Source organism: Pinus tabuliformis, chromosome 7 (genome assembly GCF_031772625.1).
Source record: "Pinus tabuliformis cultivar Carrire ecotype Pingquan chromosome 7, CPIR1, whole genome shotgun sequence".
In the NCBI taxonomy this organism is placed as follows: Eukaryota; Viridiplantae; Streptophyta; class Pinopsida; order Pinales; family Pinaceae; genus Pinus; species Pinus tabuliformis.
The window spans coordinates 57770103-57788371 of record NC_142293.1 but is presented as its reverse complement, the minus strand read 5'-3'; positions in this window follow the sequence as shown (position 1 = coordinate 57788371).

The window sequence follows — 18269 nt, the reverse complement described above, 5'->3', positions numbered from 1 at the left end:
GGAAATATGTTGTCATTTATGTCAAAAGGTGGTGGCAGGTAGAAACAGGATGCACAAATGTCAAAGAAATGCCTCAAGGAGCAAGTTCAAGGCACACAATAAGGGAAAAAGATAAGAATTAGTGTAGTGGCCTTGGGGACAGTTTTAGAACACTAGACCATCTCAGATGCAGGTGTAAGCCACCTAGATGGATAGATCTCTGAGAGAGATTCCCAACGATATATGGAAGTCCTAAAAAGACCTCATGGATCAAATGGTAGATCCATTCAAAGTTTGGTGACCCCAACACCTTCATAGTAGAGTTAAAGGCAGTTGGAGTCTTTGGCGCACAACTAAAGTTAGCACAAGTGAAAAACTTCGTGCCAAGGTCAGAAGAGCCTCTAAGTGAGAGCTCTGGGAAGATGCATAAGTAATGGGTTGGACCATAGGATGAGCCCATCTGGCGGGCTTACCCCGACACAATTATTTTGGCACCAAAGTCTAAGCGACTAGGTAGTAGTCGTCGAGACACGATAACTAAGTGTTATGCAGTGGCGAGCGAGCAACGAAGCCTAGAGTACAAGCTGACCCGAAAAAGGAAACTCAGAGGGTGAAGCTCAGAAGTTTGTGTAGGGCACACACAACTAAGTGCTAGGAGGAAAGGACTAGGCCACGTGCCTCTTTCCAATGGCATTGGAGACAACCCTTTAGACAGGCTTTGTGGTCACATGAAGTTGTTTATCACATAGTTGATCATGTATATCAACGGTGGAGAGCTACTCCAGGGACACTCCTCCCAAAACCACAATCCGATCAGGAGTGTTGTCAAGGAAAAACGGCTTAAACTCAACGGTTTTTTTACAAACACAATTTATAAAGGAAAATAGTCTTAAAACAGGCCTCAGAGGACCTTCTCTCTCCTCTTTAACAATATTATAGGTGGCAGAATATGATTGGTTTGGACGACAACAAATGATGACTTCAATAAAGACACATGGTAGGTGGATTCAATGTTTTTGGCCACCCAAGTGGCCCTTTTCTAGGTGAGACATGTCACCATTCATAGGTTGACATGTGGCAGGAGTGACGTGTTGGTGACATCATCTTGATGGGATGAGCCTAGAAGATTTAAAATAGTACGAAAGAGGAATTGTCAGGCGGAGGGTGCTAAGACATGTTCCCAGTTGATAAGCTGGCACTAAAAAAACTACAACCAATTAAAAAGGCATCGGGAGGACCCACAAGATAGCTCATCCCGTAGGCTTTACCCTGGTGGGATTGTTAAATGAACTTAGTGGAAGTGCCGAGAATTAGTCACCGAGCCATGATGGCATGATGGAAACCAATCAGAGAAGCATTGGGTAGTCCCCAAGGGACACATCAACTCGAAGGTATGACCCTGGTGGGTGAATTATGGTACACACAAAAGAATGTGTCGAGATAAGAGGGTCTACGAGCTAAGCATCCACACACAGCCCTATGCCATAGGTTGAAACCAAGGGTGCAGATGAAATAAAGAGCCATAGAGGCTTTGGAAGCGGCTAAGCGCCAACTCTGTGGATTATTTCACGTAGAAACAAAGGGGTCGGGAGATCGGAAGCTTCAAACTTTAGGATGATGGGTGATCACCTCACGTAGAGGCATGACCAATGACATGGAGTCGATAACAAAGGAAGAAGGCTCCCAAAAAAGACTTGAAATGGATTAGCGCCTAGGGCCTAAGCTGGTGGTCATTGAGACTCGATCTTATAGTGGTAAAATAGGTAAGGGAGCCAAGCTAAAGGGGCTTAAAAGAAAAAAGGCAGAACTACTAATTTAACTGCAATTTTGGTAGTTAAGCCACAATTGAACAAGTAAATAAAAATAGAGGAACACTGCTAAAATATGTAAAATATCTAGATTGATTGAAATAAGCAGAAAAACCACAAATTGTCTTGGATATTAAGCCCAAAACAACAAATCAAGAATAAAAATAGTGTGAGTACTAAAATGAATAGGACAAAGGCAAAAAAAAATATTGATGCATGTAGAAATTCAAGAAGCCAAAATTAGCAAAAGAAAAACTATAAAAGAAGTCCTGATCAAGAAGAATATATACACCAGCTTTTTGAGACAGAGCTTTTGGAGCAACGAGGTGTTGGTATGGTGAAGGTGATTTTTGAGTAGTGATTGAGATTTAATTCTTTTTGAAAGCAGAGAAGGCAATCATTGATCCTGGTGTGAAAATGGATGAAAGATGGAAAATTGAGTGTTTAAAGAAAGTTGTAACTTACTAATTAGGGGTTGGTGCTCCTTCCAATGGGTGCTGGAGAATAGTTGGGGTTGTAGATCCATTCAATTGTAGCTTAAAAATAAGGGAGTTGTAGCTTCTTGTTGGTTGTAGCTAGAGAAATTGTAACAACAATTTGTATATTTCCCTATGAATGAATTGACGAGCAGTTCTGAAAGTTACTTGTTATTGTGTGTTCCATTTTCATTGTTGACATTAATCTATGTTATGGTTATTTAAGCTATTTTTGAAGTATTTAATGATGTGCAAAAAATAAAAGAAAGTTTTAATTTGGTAAAATTCCTACACTACTGATTCATCCCCCCCTCTTAGTAGTGTCCTATTTTCCAATAATTGGTATCATAATAGGTTATTTATGATTATTCTAACAGCTGGAAGAAAGATCAAGCACCATGGAAAATCAGGAAGGATGTTTTACCAATAAGTCACCTATGTTCAATGGAACAAACTATGTGTTTTGCAAAGCAAGGATGAAGACCTACATTCAATCACTTGGAGATTATGTATATGATGTCATGGAAGAAGAATATCAAAGGCCACTACCTGTAGTTACCAAAGATAAAAAAATTGGAGTTCACATGCAATTGTAAAGCAATGCATGCCCTGCTTGTTGGCCTACCTGAATCAGAACTTGTCAAGGTGATGGATTGCACATCTACCAAAGCAATATGGGATAAGATGAGTAACTACTTTGAGGGAGACATCAAGGTAAATAAAGCTAAACTCCAAGGTTTTAGGATCCAATTTGAATAATTGAGCATGCATGATGATGATGATATTGAAAAGTATTTTTTAAGAGTTGATGAAGTTGTGAACACCATAAGAGGACTTGATGAGAAGCTAGATGAAGACGTGGTAGTTCAAAAAATGTTGAGATCTCTTCCTGGGAGGTTTAATCCCAAGGTGTTAGCCATTGAAGAAATGGACAATCTAGGCTCTCTCACTTTATATCAACTCCTTGGAATACTCATTGCTTATGAGATGAGGATTTCTAAAGGAAAGTCTGCATCTAAAGAATTAGCCCTCAAAGCAGAAAATAAGTGCAAGAATTAGCATGATGACTCATGTTGTGGATCAAATGAAGAAGAAGCTAACTTTGTGAGGAAACTCAAGCAAGGATCAGGGAAATATATAGGTAATTTTCCCTTTAAATTTTTAATTATGGTAAAGTTGGTAATTATGCATCAAAGTGTCCTGAAAGAATAAAAATGATTATGATCCCAAAGAAAAGTTTAAGAAAGTTCAAAAGAATAGAAAGAAGGCTAAGAAGAAAGGTTCTTATGTTCAATAAGGGAGAACCTCTGAAATTAAGCCCAACACATCCTCAAATGAGGACAAAGGTGATGATATATCTAAAGGATTTATGCTTATGGCCATTGAAAATCTGCAAGTTGAGGCTATTAACTCTAATGATGATGAAGGAGAAGTTGATATTGAAGGAGAACTATTAAGCACACTTGAGGAGAGAAGAGGTTGAGAAAGAAAAACAAAACCCAAAAAGAATATTTCATAAAATAAAAGGTTGAGGTTGTAGATCCATTAGTCCTGCAAATAGAAGAAGGTAAGAAAATACAAGAAATCTTGAACCAACAATTGATTGAAAAGGCTCAAACATGTGAGAAGATGGAAGGAGAAATTGTATTGCTAAATAAGGAGTTGGGGAATGCTAAAACACAACTTAGTTTCAATAAAAAATTTGGAAAAGGGACTGAAGATTTGAACGAGATATTAGAAGCACAATGAACCTACTCAAATCGAACTGCTTTAGGCTCTAAAGTTGAGTCCAGTGCAACAGTTGAATTAAAGGGTAAAAAGAAGATTACCTTTGTTCCAGAAAAATTGTCAAATCAAGTCCATACACACATGTGAGATAGTTGTTGAGGCTGTAAGAATAGACAATAATGTCTATGTTCTCAAATAAAAGACTGGAAAGTGTTGCTTGACAAAGATTGATGAGAGATGTATATGGAAAAAAAGGCTTAGACATCTGAACTTTGACCAGATTATGAAGTTGAGAAAGAAAAACGTAGTCAAGGACTTGCCTAGGCTTTTAAAACTAGAGAACATAATAAGCAAATCTTTCTACTTGGGAAAGCAAGCTCGAGTTTCTTTGAAGGCAAAGGAGAACTCATCAATAAAGCCATTGCAGCTGGTACACATGGATCTATGTGGACCATCTAGAACACATTCGACCACAAGTAAAATGTATTTTATGCTAATAATAAATTATTTTAGCAAGATGATGTGGGTTTACTTTCTCAGAGAGAAATCTAAGGCTTTTTAGAAGTTCAAAGAGTTCAAATCCATGGATGAAAATGAAACTGATTGCAAAATCAAAAGAATAAGGTCAGATAATAGAGGTGAATTCAACCCAAAGGAATTTGATGAATTCTATAAGAAGTATGGCATCAAAATACCATTCACAATAACATAGACTCCCCAACAAAATGGTGTAGTTGAAAGAGAAAATAGGTCATTGCAGTAGTTAGCCAGAGCAATGATGACAGAAAGTAATGTTCAACAAAGGTTTTGGGTAGGGGAAATTCATTCAACAATAGTTATTCTCAATAAATCACATCTTAGACCAAACAATGACAAAACTCCCTATGATATGTGATGTGGAAGACCTACAACAGCTAAACACTTCAAATTTTTTGGTAGCAGATGCTGCATCAAGAGAAATGATGAAAAACTTGGAAAATTCAATGCGAGAGCAGATGAAGGCTTTTTTCTAGGATATTCACACAATAAAAAAAGTTACAAATGTTACAATAAAGTCAACAAGATAATGATTAACTGCATCAATGTGAAGGTGGATGACCACATTAATCAAGAAAAGAAACAACTCAACGCTGATGAACTAATGAGCATTAGTGAAGAGCATGATGAGGTAGCTATAGAATAAAGTGAGGAAGATCCCTCTAGTCCTCAAGTAAGAGATCCCCCAAGGTATGTACAAAAACATCACCCAACTGATTAGATTGTTGGTGAATTAAATACTGGTGTGCAAACAAGAAGGAAATTGTTAAGTCCCCCTACACAAGCACATGTTTCCTTGCTATCCATGGAGGAACCAAAGGATATTATTCAAGCCAGTCAATATCAACATTGGATAAAGGCAATGAATGAACATTGGTACCAGATAGAGAAAAATCATACTTGGGAACTTGTTCCCAAACCTGCAAACAAGAACTTCATTGGCACCAAGAGGGTATTCAAGAATAAGTTGAATGATCATGGAGATGTGGTAAGAAACAAGGCCACGTTGGTATGAAAAGGCTATGCTCAAGTATAAGGAATGGATTTTGATGAGACTTTGTTAGGCCCCTATACTACTAGTGTAACCCCTTATTGTTATTAGTATAACCCACTTATTATATTGATGTACCCATGTAGTGCCCATATTGTTACTATTGTGCCCCATAGAAGCCCACTATTGTTATTATTGTGCCCTTACATTATTATTGTTATGTCGGCTTTGATTATGTTATGACCCCTTAGACTCCTATATATAGAAAGGAGGTCTCTTCATTTGTATCATCCAAGAATTGTTCATTTATGTAATGTAAAGGAGGTTGCCCCCTTGAAGAGGCTAAATTCTAAGGTGTTGATTTATCTTTTCTATCTTTTCTTGAGCTGGTTCCATAACATTTGGTATTAGAGCTTTGGATTCTAGGGTTTCGCTGCTCCAAACCGGTCATCGTGGCATTTTTGCTATGACTTTTTTTCTGTGACGTTTCAGAAGTCACAAAAAAATTCCATTTGAGAAGAAATCGCGCTGAACCTTGGGTCCAAATTTCAGAGCTTTTCGCGCCATATTTACGGAGATATGATCTGAGGAAGTTGGTCTTTTTCCAGACTCCTGAATTACATTCAAAACAGGTGACCTGGGCAAAATCGTCATAACTTTCTCTCTGGGGATCAGATTGAAATTTCATAAGAAGGTACAGAAAGAGTACAGACTGTAGTTTCTTGTATTCATTTTTCAGATCCAAAGGTTGAAACAGTGACTCGTGGCACGTCGTACAAATTCGCTCTACTGAACTAGTCTATAATCAGGTCATCTTGGGAGATTCTGCATAACTCTTCCTTGGAGAATCCAATTTGGATCAGACTGGTGGCATTGGAAAGAGGACATAGAGGGCTAATACAGGTCACAATTTTAGAACTTAAAGATCTTAAAGTACAGAGTTACAATCGTTTCAAGGTAGAGCTCCTAAAATCAAGAAAAAGCAAGATGAGGAAGTTTGATGGCAAGGATCCGATAAATTGGATACTTCAGATGGAGCAATATTTTGATATACATGGTGTAAAACTATTACAATAGGTATGTATTGCATCTTCATATTTAGAACCAGATCAATTTTTATGGTACAAAGGGCTTTTTTCTCGTAAACAACTTGTTACGTGGTCAATTTTCACGGAGGAAATGATAGCACATTATGAGGATACAAAGAGCAACACCTTCTTTAGAGCAACACCACAACAATTTGAAAGAGTAAAAGGGCTTTGTGACATAGTGGAAAGCAAAATTATGGAAACCAGGAAGTGTACCCCTCACAACTATAAAGATGGAAGTGTTGTTTCTCCTAGCCTTCCACAACCTACAAGGGTTATGTTAACGCTTGAAATTTCACCTCAAGCTGAGAAAGGTAAACTTCAAGGCAACATCAAACCACTTAGCCTCGTAGCTAGCCCTACGAGGCAGGAAAGGGCTCTCTCCGGTCTATCTCAGTAAAGATCTTCAATGGGTGAGATGACCAATAGGAAAACACTGATTTTAGGCTAGTAAACTGATCAAGAGGTTTAAATTTGGGATTTTTAAAGTTTTGGTGGAAAATTGGGGAATGGCAATTTCGGGTGCGGGGATTGGACACAGTTTTCGCGGGGAGTTCTTTGGGGCGAGGTAGGAAACAGTATTGATGCCTTTGATAGAGATGGATGGATGAGAATGACTGGTGAGGAGTTAAGGAGCGCAAGCAATAACCTTGAATTCCCCTTAAACAGTTGAAAACATTGATATTAAGCAAACTTAAAAGCAGAGCATGACAGTCATGAATTCTACTTTAACACTTCATTTGCCTAATTTGCAGAAGGAAAAGTAAGGAAATGATTCACATAACACACTTACAAGTATAAAGAGAAACACACCATCAATACATGTGACCATAAGAATCCCAAAAAGGACTGCAAAACCCTGGTCTTCCTTTGCCAAAAATTGCAGAGATACAGTGAATAATACAATAAGAGCTTCCCCCTCAAAATTCCAACCATGAAAATGAGCAAGAGTGTACATAATATAGATCATATAACATCTTTCCCTACCTCTAGGGGTCGAGCTCACTATCCTAGGAGCTGTTTCAACCAATTCTAAACTAAGCACTGAAAACTAGGCAGTCAAAACAACTTGCCTCTATAAGCTAGGAAACCAATTCATTCATTTAATTTTCACCTATCTCATGAATGAATCTTCTAGAAGAGATACATAAGTGTAAAAGTGTCATAAAATTACATCATTTACAACAAGGAGGATAAAAATCAACTCCAAAAAGTCAAACATAGTCAAAACTGCGTTTTGCTGAGCTGTAGGCTGAAATCCTGAGCAATTTGCCTGATGGGTCGCGCGCCATTCCTGAACGGGTCGCGCGCCTTTGAGAGCACTTTTGGGACACTTCAAGGTGTCCAAATGGGGCAAGAGTAGGCTTGTTGGAAATTTCGGGATGTCTACTTTCCAACCCAAGTGGAATTTCTGAATTTGGTGGTCATTTACCCCTCCAAAATTGCAATCTACCAAAACTGCTTTCTGTGTGTCAAAAATGTAGCAGAAAGTCATTTTTTGCTTGTTTTTTGACTTTCTGGAGGCCCAAAACTTCATAAAATCTCTTGGCAATGGGTGAGCATGTGTAACTTTTCATGACCAATCCAGAAATGCTGAGGTTTCCCGGAACGGAGTAGCCAAATGAAAGGGTCGCACGGGGGGTGAGACCCGTTGAGGGGACAAAACCTGTTTTTTGCCTGAAAAAACCAAAAATGACCCAAAATGCTCAAAATTTCTTGGAATTTGTTCTGGGGCTGAGCCATTTAGTGCCATGCTTCTTCAAGGAAGCCTCGGCCAAGATGTGGAGGGGGTCGGACCTTTTTCTTCGTTTTTGTGCTTTGGCCAACCGCCTTTGGAGCACTTTCATCTTCGCCTTACACACGTGCATCCGTGCCCAATAATGATTCTTCATGTTTCTAAGCAATTTCTTATCTTGGTTGGCCTTGGCCAATAGCCTCTCCAAATGAGAATTGAGCCGGATAAGCATAGACTCTCGCTCAACGGGTACTAAATCACCGGGTCTTCTTCGATTCAAGTTGCGGTCACTACGAATCCTCCACAACTCATCAAGAGTTTGCTTATCCTCCAACTGCTTGTTGCGCTGCTCTAAATAGGTGATCCTCCACTGTGCCATCTCTAACTTCTGCTGCAGCAAGCGGTTCTTGGCCTCCTTTTGCTGAATGACCTCATGAAGCTCCGTGGTAGGAGAGCGGGTATCAAGATCAATGATATCAATGTCGGGATCACCGGTCATTCCCTCCTCGATCATGGGTTGCTTGCCCCTCTGTGCTACCTATGCTGCTGAAGAAGGCGAGGCCCCTTCCACCTGATGTGGAGATAGCACTCGCTGAGCTGATGAAGAAGGCGAGACCCCTTCCACCTGCTGTGGAGAAAATACTCGCCGAGCTGCTGCAAATAAGGCCCTTTGGCCTCTCTGATAAGTGACCAATGGAGAAGAGCTGACATATCTAGTCACGGGGGTGTCATGCTGCTGTGATGGTCCTCCCTCCTCGTGAACAACCTCAGGATGTGGTGGTGGTGGTGCTGTGAAAAGCTCACGAGAGATAAACTCCTCCCATGGGATGCCCTGCTGAGCCAACTGATGTATGACCACAAGTTGAATCAAACCATAATGATAGAGGCTCCTATACTGCTGTGCTGGGCTCTTCCTCTGCATCAAGGGCACCATCCTCTCAATGTTCCAGCACAAGAAAACAGGGATGTTCATCATCCGTACCCGTGTGAAATGCATCAACAGGAAAATATGGTACGTATATACCTGTGAAAATCTGCCCTCACAGGTGAAATAGAGCATGATAAGCCTCATCATGGGGGCATACTCACTCCTCAGAAATCTGAAGGGAAATAAACCCGTCAAGTGTCTCATGAATGCAGGTCTAATGAAAGGCTCATACTGAACACTGTCCAACATCTTGCGCTTATTCCACACCTCTCCGACATTAGGTATCCCTGTGGCTTGAGCAATCATCTCGGGTGTCAATGTAAAATCCACCCCGGCAAGGTTCACATGTCCATCATGCAAATGCAAAACAAATAAGCGAGCCAACTCCCTGTGATGCTGAATCCGAGAGATCCTCTCGCAAAACTCATAGCAAGACATATAACGGAAGCATGATACTGCCATTGGACAAGCATGCAAATCGGTTAAAGAGGTGGGCTCCTCTCTCCTATGATGACCGCCCTTTCCACCCTTGTGAGGCCTCCTCTGTACCTCAAACTCTAAAGCTGACGCATGGTCATCACTTTGCGCATAATTGGTTTCGGTTTCTGACATTGTTTTAGGAGCAAAGTGGCTGAAATATACTGTTGTTTCTGCTTTGTAAACTGCTGATTAGAATGTTGTTTCAAGGGGACAAGGAGCACGAGGGAAATGTTAGGGGAGGGATGCTTTAAAGGGAAAATGGGAATAATAATAAAACAGGGAGTTTAGGGGAAGAATTATTGCATATACATCATTATACAATTTGATTTACAAGGATATTATGAGAGGTAGGGTTAGGGTGTAATTTTTTGATTTCTTGGGAAGAGGGGTAGGGTTTAAGGCTCTTCACATATTTGGAAGGGAAATTTACATAGAATGATAAGCAATATGAAATGGGAGATGGAAAAAAAAAAAATGAGAACAATGGGATACCTCAAAATAGCATATAAAACCCTAGAAATTTGACAACTTCAAACCAAAAGCACAATGGAGACTTTCACGTGAAAATGGAGACTTTTACAAATACAATCATGACCTTCTTGAACTGTAGCAAGCAATATTTTTTTATGATGGAGGGCCTACCTTGCAAAATTTGGCAATTTGTGGTTCCTTCGCAAGTTTGCTGGCGGTTTTGGCAGAGAGAGTGCTGATGGGTCGCGCGCCTCACCCAACGGGTCACGCGCCTTCAACGGGTCACGCGCATTATAACTTAACACTGGCACAGGGCGCCTGACGGGTCGCGCGCCTCACCCAACGGGTCGCGCGCCTGGTTCAACGGGTCGCGCGCCTTCCCAACTCACACAATTCGCTCAAACTCTCTTGGAAACAATTTCTCTATCACTTGAATGCACAATGAGGCTTGATGGAGGGAGATTAGGGCTTTTATAGCCTTGTTTGAATTAATTTCATGTCATAACCCACTTTATAATGTTTTTTTATGACACTTTATAAACTTGACTTTTTTGGTTTCCTTTTGTCCTGAAATTGATTGATTTGATGCTTTTCTTTGATAATTTTTGTAGGGATAGCATCTGAGGGATCTTGACAAGGGAGCCAGGATTACATGCTGTCCTTTGAATCACTTTGAATTTTTACAATTTTTACAAAATTTTGAGAAATGACCTTGGCTTTAAAAACAGGGTTTTTAAATCCAAGGTGAAAATTAACTGTACAAGATGAAATTTTTCGAAGAAACACTTTGAAAACATCCCTCTGGCTTTCTGGGCACTTATTGACCTTCAGAGACATGACCTTGAAGACAAATTTGACCTCAACCCTAGACCTAAAAATTTTGACCTAAAGACAAAGACGAGTAACCTTGAACAGTTTAATGACTGAAACAACTTGATCCAGCGGTGCCAAGAGGGGGACAAAGACACCAGCTCCTCCATCATGGTTATGGCATGCCTAACGGAATGCAAAGAATGACACTGATGAGACACCTATTTATGCAAATGCAAAGAGCTTTGATCGCTGATGGAGGGCTACTAGACCGACTCTAACAGGTTACACCACAACAATTGGAAGAAAAAAGAGAAAAAGGGCTTTGTTACAATTGTGATAGCAAATGCACTAAAGGTCATAAGTGTGCTGAGAAGAAATTATTTTACATAGAATATGAAGAGGAGGAGGAAAAGGATCAAGAAACAACAAAAGAAGAAGATATACGTCAGGACCCCACCCCAGAGAAAGAAGAAATGAATCAGACCATATCTTGTAAAGCATTGGCAAGAATTACCACTCCTCAAACTCTCAAGATAGAAGGACATATCAAGAAGAAAAAGGTGCAAGAAGTGAACGATCACATCGAGAAAGAAGAAATGAATCCAACCATATCTTGTAATTCATTGTTCGAAATTACCACTCCTCAAACTATCAAGATAGAAGGACATATAAAGAAAAAAAATGTTCAAGAAGTGAAAGATCACATCGAGCATCAAGAAATAAATCCGACCATATCTTGTACAGGATTGGAAGAAATTACCACTCAAACTCTAGAGATAGAAGGACATATCAAGAAGAAAATGGTTCAAGCAGTGAAAGATCACATCGAGCATCAACAACAAGTTCTCCAACCTTTAAAGGATAACGCCACTTCGGTGCAAAATCAAATGAAACAACAGGCACTTAAAAAATGGCGACCTTACCGAATGGGAAGACTCTTCAAGGATGAGGATGTGGAAGCATTGTTTTGTGCTATTTATATTATCCAACGAGATTGGATAAACGAAGAAAGGGATAAATGGAAGAAGGACGAAGAAGTATGGCTACTTATTCAAAAGTTGCAAAAGATCCCAATTCAAACAATATTGCTAGAAATTAAAGAGGAAGGAAAAATCATATTGGAACCTGGAGCAGTCACAGAAACAAGAACCCGACAGCTACGAAATCGATCAATTTCAGAGTATCTCATCAAGTGGAAGAACTTACCCGTTGAATATTCCACATGGGAGGACAAGAATTTTATACAGAAGCATCAAGAACTACTCAAGCGTTGAGGACAATGCTTTTTGAAGGAGAGGAGCATGTTAGGCCCCTATACTACTAGTGTAACCCCTTATTGTTATTAGTATAACCCACTTATTATATTGATGTACCCATGTAGTGCCCATATTGTTACTATTGTGCCCCATAGAAGCCCACTATTGTTATTATTGTGCCCTTACATTATTATTGTTATGTCGGCTTTGATTATGTTATGACCCCTTAGACTCCTATATATAGAAAGGAAGTCTTTTCATTTGTATTATCCAAGAATTGTTCATTTATGTAATGTAAAGGAGGTTGCCCCCTCGAAGAGGCTGAATTCTAAGGCGTTGATCTATCTTTTCTATCTTTTCTTGAGCTGGTTTCATAACAGACTTTTTCTCCTGTTGTTATATTAGAAGCAATAAGAACTTTTTCGGCATATGCTTGTTTCAAGAAATTCAAAATCTATCAAATGGATGTCAAATCTCCTTTTCTAAATGGAGAACTACAGGAGGAATTTTACATAGAGTAGCCAGAAGGCTTTTAGCTAACAAAGTAAAAAAATTATGTATGTAGAATTAAGAAGGCTTTCTATGGTCTCAAGCAAGCCCCCTAGAGCTTGGTATTCCAAGCTAGATAGTTACCTGCTCAAGTGTGGATTCAAAAGAGGTGCAACTAACAAAAACCTACATGTCAAAGAAAACGATGTAAAACTTATTGTGGTGGTAGTATATGTTGAAGATATTATCTTTGCCAGTGACTCAAATTTGTTGACCAAGGAATTTGTAGTTGATATGAATGCTAAATTTGAGATGTTCATGCTTGGGGAATATCATATTTCCTTGGATTACATATAGTGCAGACCCCTAAAGACATTTTTATTTCTCAAGGTAAGTATCTCAAGGAAGTGCTAAAAACATTTGGCATGGAAGACTTCTCTTTAGTGGGCACTCCAATGGTGACAAGTTGCAAGCTTAGTAATATGGATGAATCTCCAGAGGTGGACTAGACCTTATATAGATCCATTGGCATCCTTTTATATCTAACAACTTCAAGACTAGACATCATGTAAGATGTTGCTATGGTTGGAAAATTTCAATTAGTTCCTAGACAAATCCATCTATTAGCATCCAAAATAATTCTTAGATATCTCAAAGAAACAATGGACTATGGATTGCGGTACCCAAGAGGTAAATATTTTTTCTTTACTATCTATACAGATGTTGATTGGGTAGGTGATGTGGATGATCGAAAAAGCACAAGTGGTGGTGCTTTCTCTTTTGGAGAAAATCTAGTCTCATGGTTAAGAAAGAAGAAAGCTTTCATTTCCTTATCTATAATTGAAGCATAATATATTGCAGTAGCTTCTTGTTGTACTCAATAATTGTGGATGAAGCAAACTTTGCAAGATGTACAAGTTTTTTATGATCAACCGATTCCCATTATTTTTTATAGTACAAGTGCAATAGACATGTCAAAGAATCCATTTTCCACTCCAAAACCAAGCATATCCCCATCAAACAATGTAAACTTTGAAACGGGAACTGATATTGTTACCCGTTTCATAGAGATAGCAAAAAAGTGACCTGATTTTGAAAAGGGGTGATGCATAACACACATGTTTTTTTTAGAGCATAGTTTTTGGCACTTTAATTTTTTTATGTACATCACGTTTTAGAATGGTATTGATTTTCATGCTGATTTTAAAAAGTGAGCATTCTGCATCACACTCCTTTTTTAAAAGGCCTGTTTTTTGGCTTTAAATTTTTTAATGTATAAAATGTAAATAATTATTTAGTAAATTTGATAATTTTTGAAGTGGTCGTTTTCTTCACATTTTCTTGTTTTTTATTTTAATTTTAAATTATTTTTTTTTCATGAGGTTTTTATTGTTTTGCATTTTTAAATTAGAAGGTCGATATTTAGGCTTTTCGATATTCTACATATTTATACATCCTTAATTAATTTTTCAATCCACATGAAATAATTGTTTCTAAAAAACAATATTTTTTAACAATGGACAAAAAAATAACCATTTTTAACATAAATATAACTAAAAAACTATACGTTTTGATAATTTTTTTCTATAATTGACATGTCAAAATCACAATTTTTATATGATAATTTTAACTAAAAATGGTTAAATAATAGCTTTTTCTATGAATTTCATGTCAAAAAAATAATTAAAATCACTTCTTTTTTTCAAAAAATAATTATTAACTTAAAAATCAATGTAAAAATCACATATTATCGATATTGAACGTATAACAACCCTAATTGAGTGTTTATTCTTCTCATAAAATGTCAAAGTCAAAACATTGCAAAGCTTGATTTACAAGCATAACTTAAATTTAATCAACAATGTCACGTAATCCAAACTCTTTGTCCTCTAGAGTTTCATCATTGTCTTCTTCCACAAGATTTTCTGTTTCATTTTGCTCATTTTCCTCTTCTAATGGGTCTTTGATGTCTGCGAAACTCCCAATGTATGTCTTTCCAAACATTCCATGTAATGGTGGTTGGGGTTCCTTTGCTTTTTTTGCCACACGTGATTCACTAAAATCCCCTTTCTTCAACCCAATTTCTTGCATTGCATCTAGAAGAAATTGAAGAGCATTAATTCTTTGCTAAATGAAACTGCACTGTACTGGATCTTTTTCAATTGCAATGCAATTTCTTCCTTTTTGAAGGCAACATGCTAGTGTTGTACCTAATTATCAAGCACAAAAGAAATAATGAACTAAATTAGTACAATGACATATTAATTAAAAAAATAACATATTGAAATTCAATTCCATATAATAAAACTTACCTGAGCCAGAAAATAAATCCAAAACCCAATCTCCTTCATTTGAACAAATGTAGATAAGATAGTTAATCAATAATTGTGGTTTTTGATAAATGTTAACTATCTCTCCTTTTGCTTCTTTGTCTTCATATGTTAGTTTTCTCACAACAGCATCTTAAGTCAGTATTTGGCTATGACTCTTTCTGTCTACCCGATTAAAAATCATAGACATATGGCTATCATCTTTTGCCCAACTATCAATATGAATGAACTCACAATCATTTATAAATTGTTGATCTTCATTGTGAAGAAGATTTGACTTTTCCCTGTAACATGAAATAGTAAAAGTTCAATTAACTTGTACATAAATAAATTTTTCAACATTAATCAAATATACATTTTAAACGTCTTACCATTTAAGCTGCATCATTGAATTTGTTTTCCCCTTGAAGCTTGACAATATCATTGCCAATTGTGTGTCTGAATGAAATGTCACAAATCCCCATAATGGTGATGACGTGACTTCTACAAATCCCGCAACCACTTTACTAAAAGCTTGATAAGTATAAGGGTCACTATCATAGTCAATGTTTGGAATATTGAAACCATGGGGAATATCTGCAATGACTATGGCATAATCCCTTTTACGTATGAGTTTAGCAATGTCTTCACAGTCGCCTTGTATTACTTGATATTGAATAGTGTCTAGCCCATTGCAAATGAAATGATTAAGAGTTGGATCAAGTTGAATATCCTTAATACGTTGCTTCCTCAGTCTTTCGATCTTTATTTTTTCAATAAAGGTTTTGAAACTATCTGGCACTCCATTATCATCCTTCCTCATCTTTTATAAAATAAACAAATATATGTGTAAGTTATAAATTAAAAATAATACACAGGTGAATAAAAATGAATGTATAAATCAAGATACCTTTTTAAATGCAAGATAAAAAGCTTTTAATGTTGATGTAGAACTTGAATCTGGATAGTTGCGTACGACATCATCCCAACTATCTTCATTCAACAATCTAACCATTTGTTCTTGAATTTTCATGCAAACTTTGTGACTGCATAGATAAAGTAACAAAAAGTTAATATAATGATATGTATAACAAATACTACCAAGAACAACTGTTTTATTTAAAATATAATTATAATCTAGAAATAAATAAAAATATTTCAACAAACTTACTTTTGAAATTCTTCAGACATTTCCTCCAATGATAATTCCCCTGACCTCACACGAGATAATATTTTTTTGACAATTTTTTCATCTTTCACTCCTTGCATCGCCCTCCAAGGTGTGATAGTCATATCGTTTGGAAGATGCTTCATTTCAGGAGCTAATTTATTGTTGCCACATACGAATGGCTTAGACTTTTTGACCTTCTGGTTTTTAATGGCAATGTCTTCCCACATGCTAAAAATCTCATCAATCAAACTCCAAACATCTCCAGTTCTAAATGCCAATTGGAAAATGTTATCAACACCTCTGAATAAATCACTATGTTTGCTGCCTTTTCCACCTTTTGAATTGGTTTTCTCTTCAATTTGATATCCTATTTCCATACAACATTCCTTTCGAAAATTTGCAATAACTTTTGTCCTATCCCCACCACATTTTTCTTCAAATTCACTATGAATAAATCTAACCCTTTGGATGAAAGTCATAGACATCCTATATTCATTATCTGAATTATGATCCCATGCCACTAACTTTTCTTCTGTATCAGATAAACTAGCGTAAATGATACATTTCATTGTTTCAAAACGTGGGTTATTAGGATATTCCTCCATCAATTGTCTTTGACCTTCTACAGAATGGTTCCCCCCAAGCACATAATAATTGTATTCAAAACATTTTGACTTATCAAATGCTTCTTTGTTGGGAACTTGAAGTGGATCAACAAGAAGCACATAACTAACCACATGAGCATATGGATTGTACCTCATCAATGTCTTCAAGTTGTGAACATGCAGATGATGTGGCTTTCTGACTTGATATTGACATTGTCCTTCACTTGCTTTATAGGTTTGCCTGACATTAAGCTGAAATGTGCGACCACCATCAATTAAGTTTCTCTTTGTCAAATTCTCTCGAATGACATTTTGTTTTGTTTTGATAATTCCATCTTCTAAATCAGCTCCTGGTATAATGATTTCTCTGCTTTCTTTTGAAATTTCACTAGGTTCTTGACTACTGGTAATGACTGCTTCAAAATCATCAACTTTACTTTTCTTGGTCATAACATTCCCAACAGAGTTATTCTTGGGCATTGTTACTTTTGGATTTTTATGGCTCTTCTCAGTTCCAATGTCATCTTTAGTAATGACAACATAGGTTTCATTGTCAATTTCAACTTCATCGTTCTCAAAAGTAACTTGTTTACCCTTGCTAGATTTATCCACCAGAGACCTTTTTTCTGATTCTTTGGATGTAGTTTTGTAGCATTATCAATTACTTCATTTTGCCTATTTTCCATATCTTCTTCTGACACTGAGTAAAAACTGCTGACAAATTTCATGATATCATTCTCAATGAAATGAATGCCTCCCAACCTAATTGAACAACTTTCAATGAAATTCTGCCAAACAAAATATCATATGTCAATAAAAAACAAAGTTAAAAAATATAGCGAGACACTTTCAAAAACGCAAAATACAAATATAAATAACAATACTTATGATGTTTTGTGTCATATCATTTATGATTTGACTACACAACTTTGTAGATACCTCTCTCGTGTCATACAATGAATATGATAGTTGGTATTTAACCCTTTCATGTGACTTGGGAGCTTTTGTAAGTACGTAAACAACTTCAGTGTCTGGTACCGAACACATATCTACGACTCTTCCCATCACCTCAAAAATTCCATTATCATTCGGTATATCAATATATAGATATATATTCACATTTTTGCTTTCTCTTTCTTTCACATACCACATTCTTGATGGAAATTTCACCTCTTTCGAATTCTTCCAGTCTGAAATCATCTTCTTATCACTTGAGGCACTTGAAAGATTTGTAGTCATGAGCTCAGGTGGAGTTCGTTCACCAATGTTTCTTTTAGATGCACCTTTATGAGTCTTTGGTCCAGAAAGATTCACTGAAATTCTCTTTGATGCCATTTTCCTGAAAAATAGAAACACATAAATCAGTAAATAATAAAAACATATTAACTTAAATTAACAACGAAAA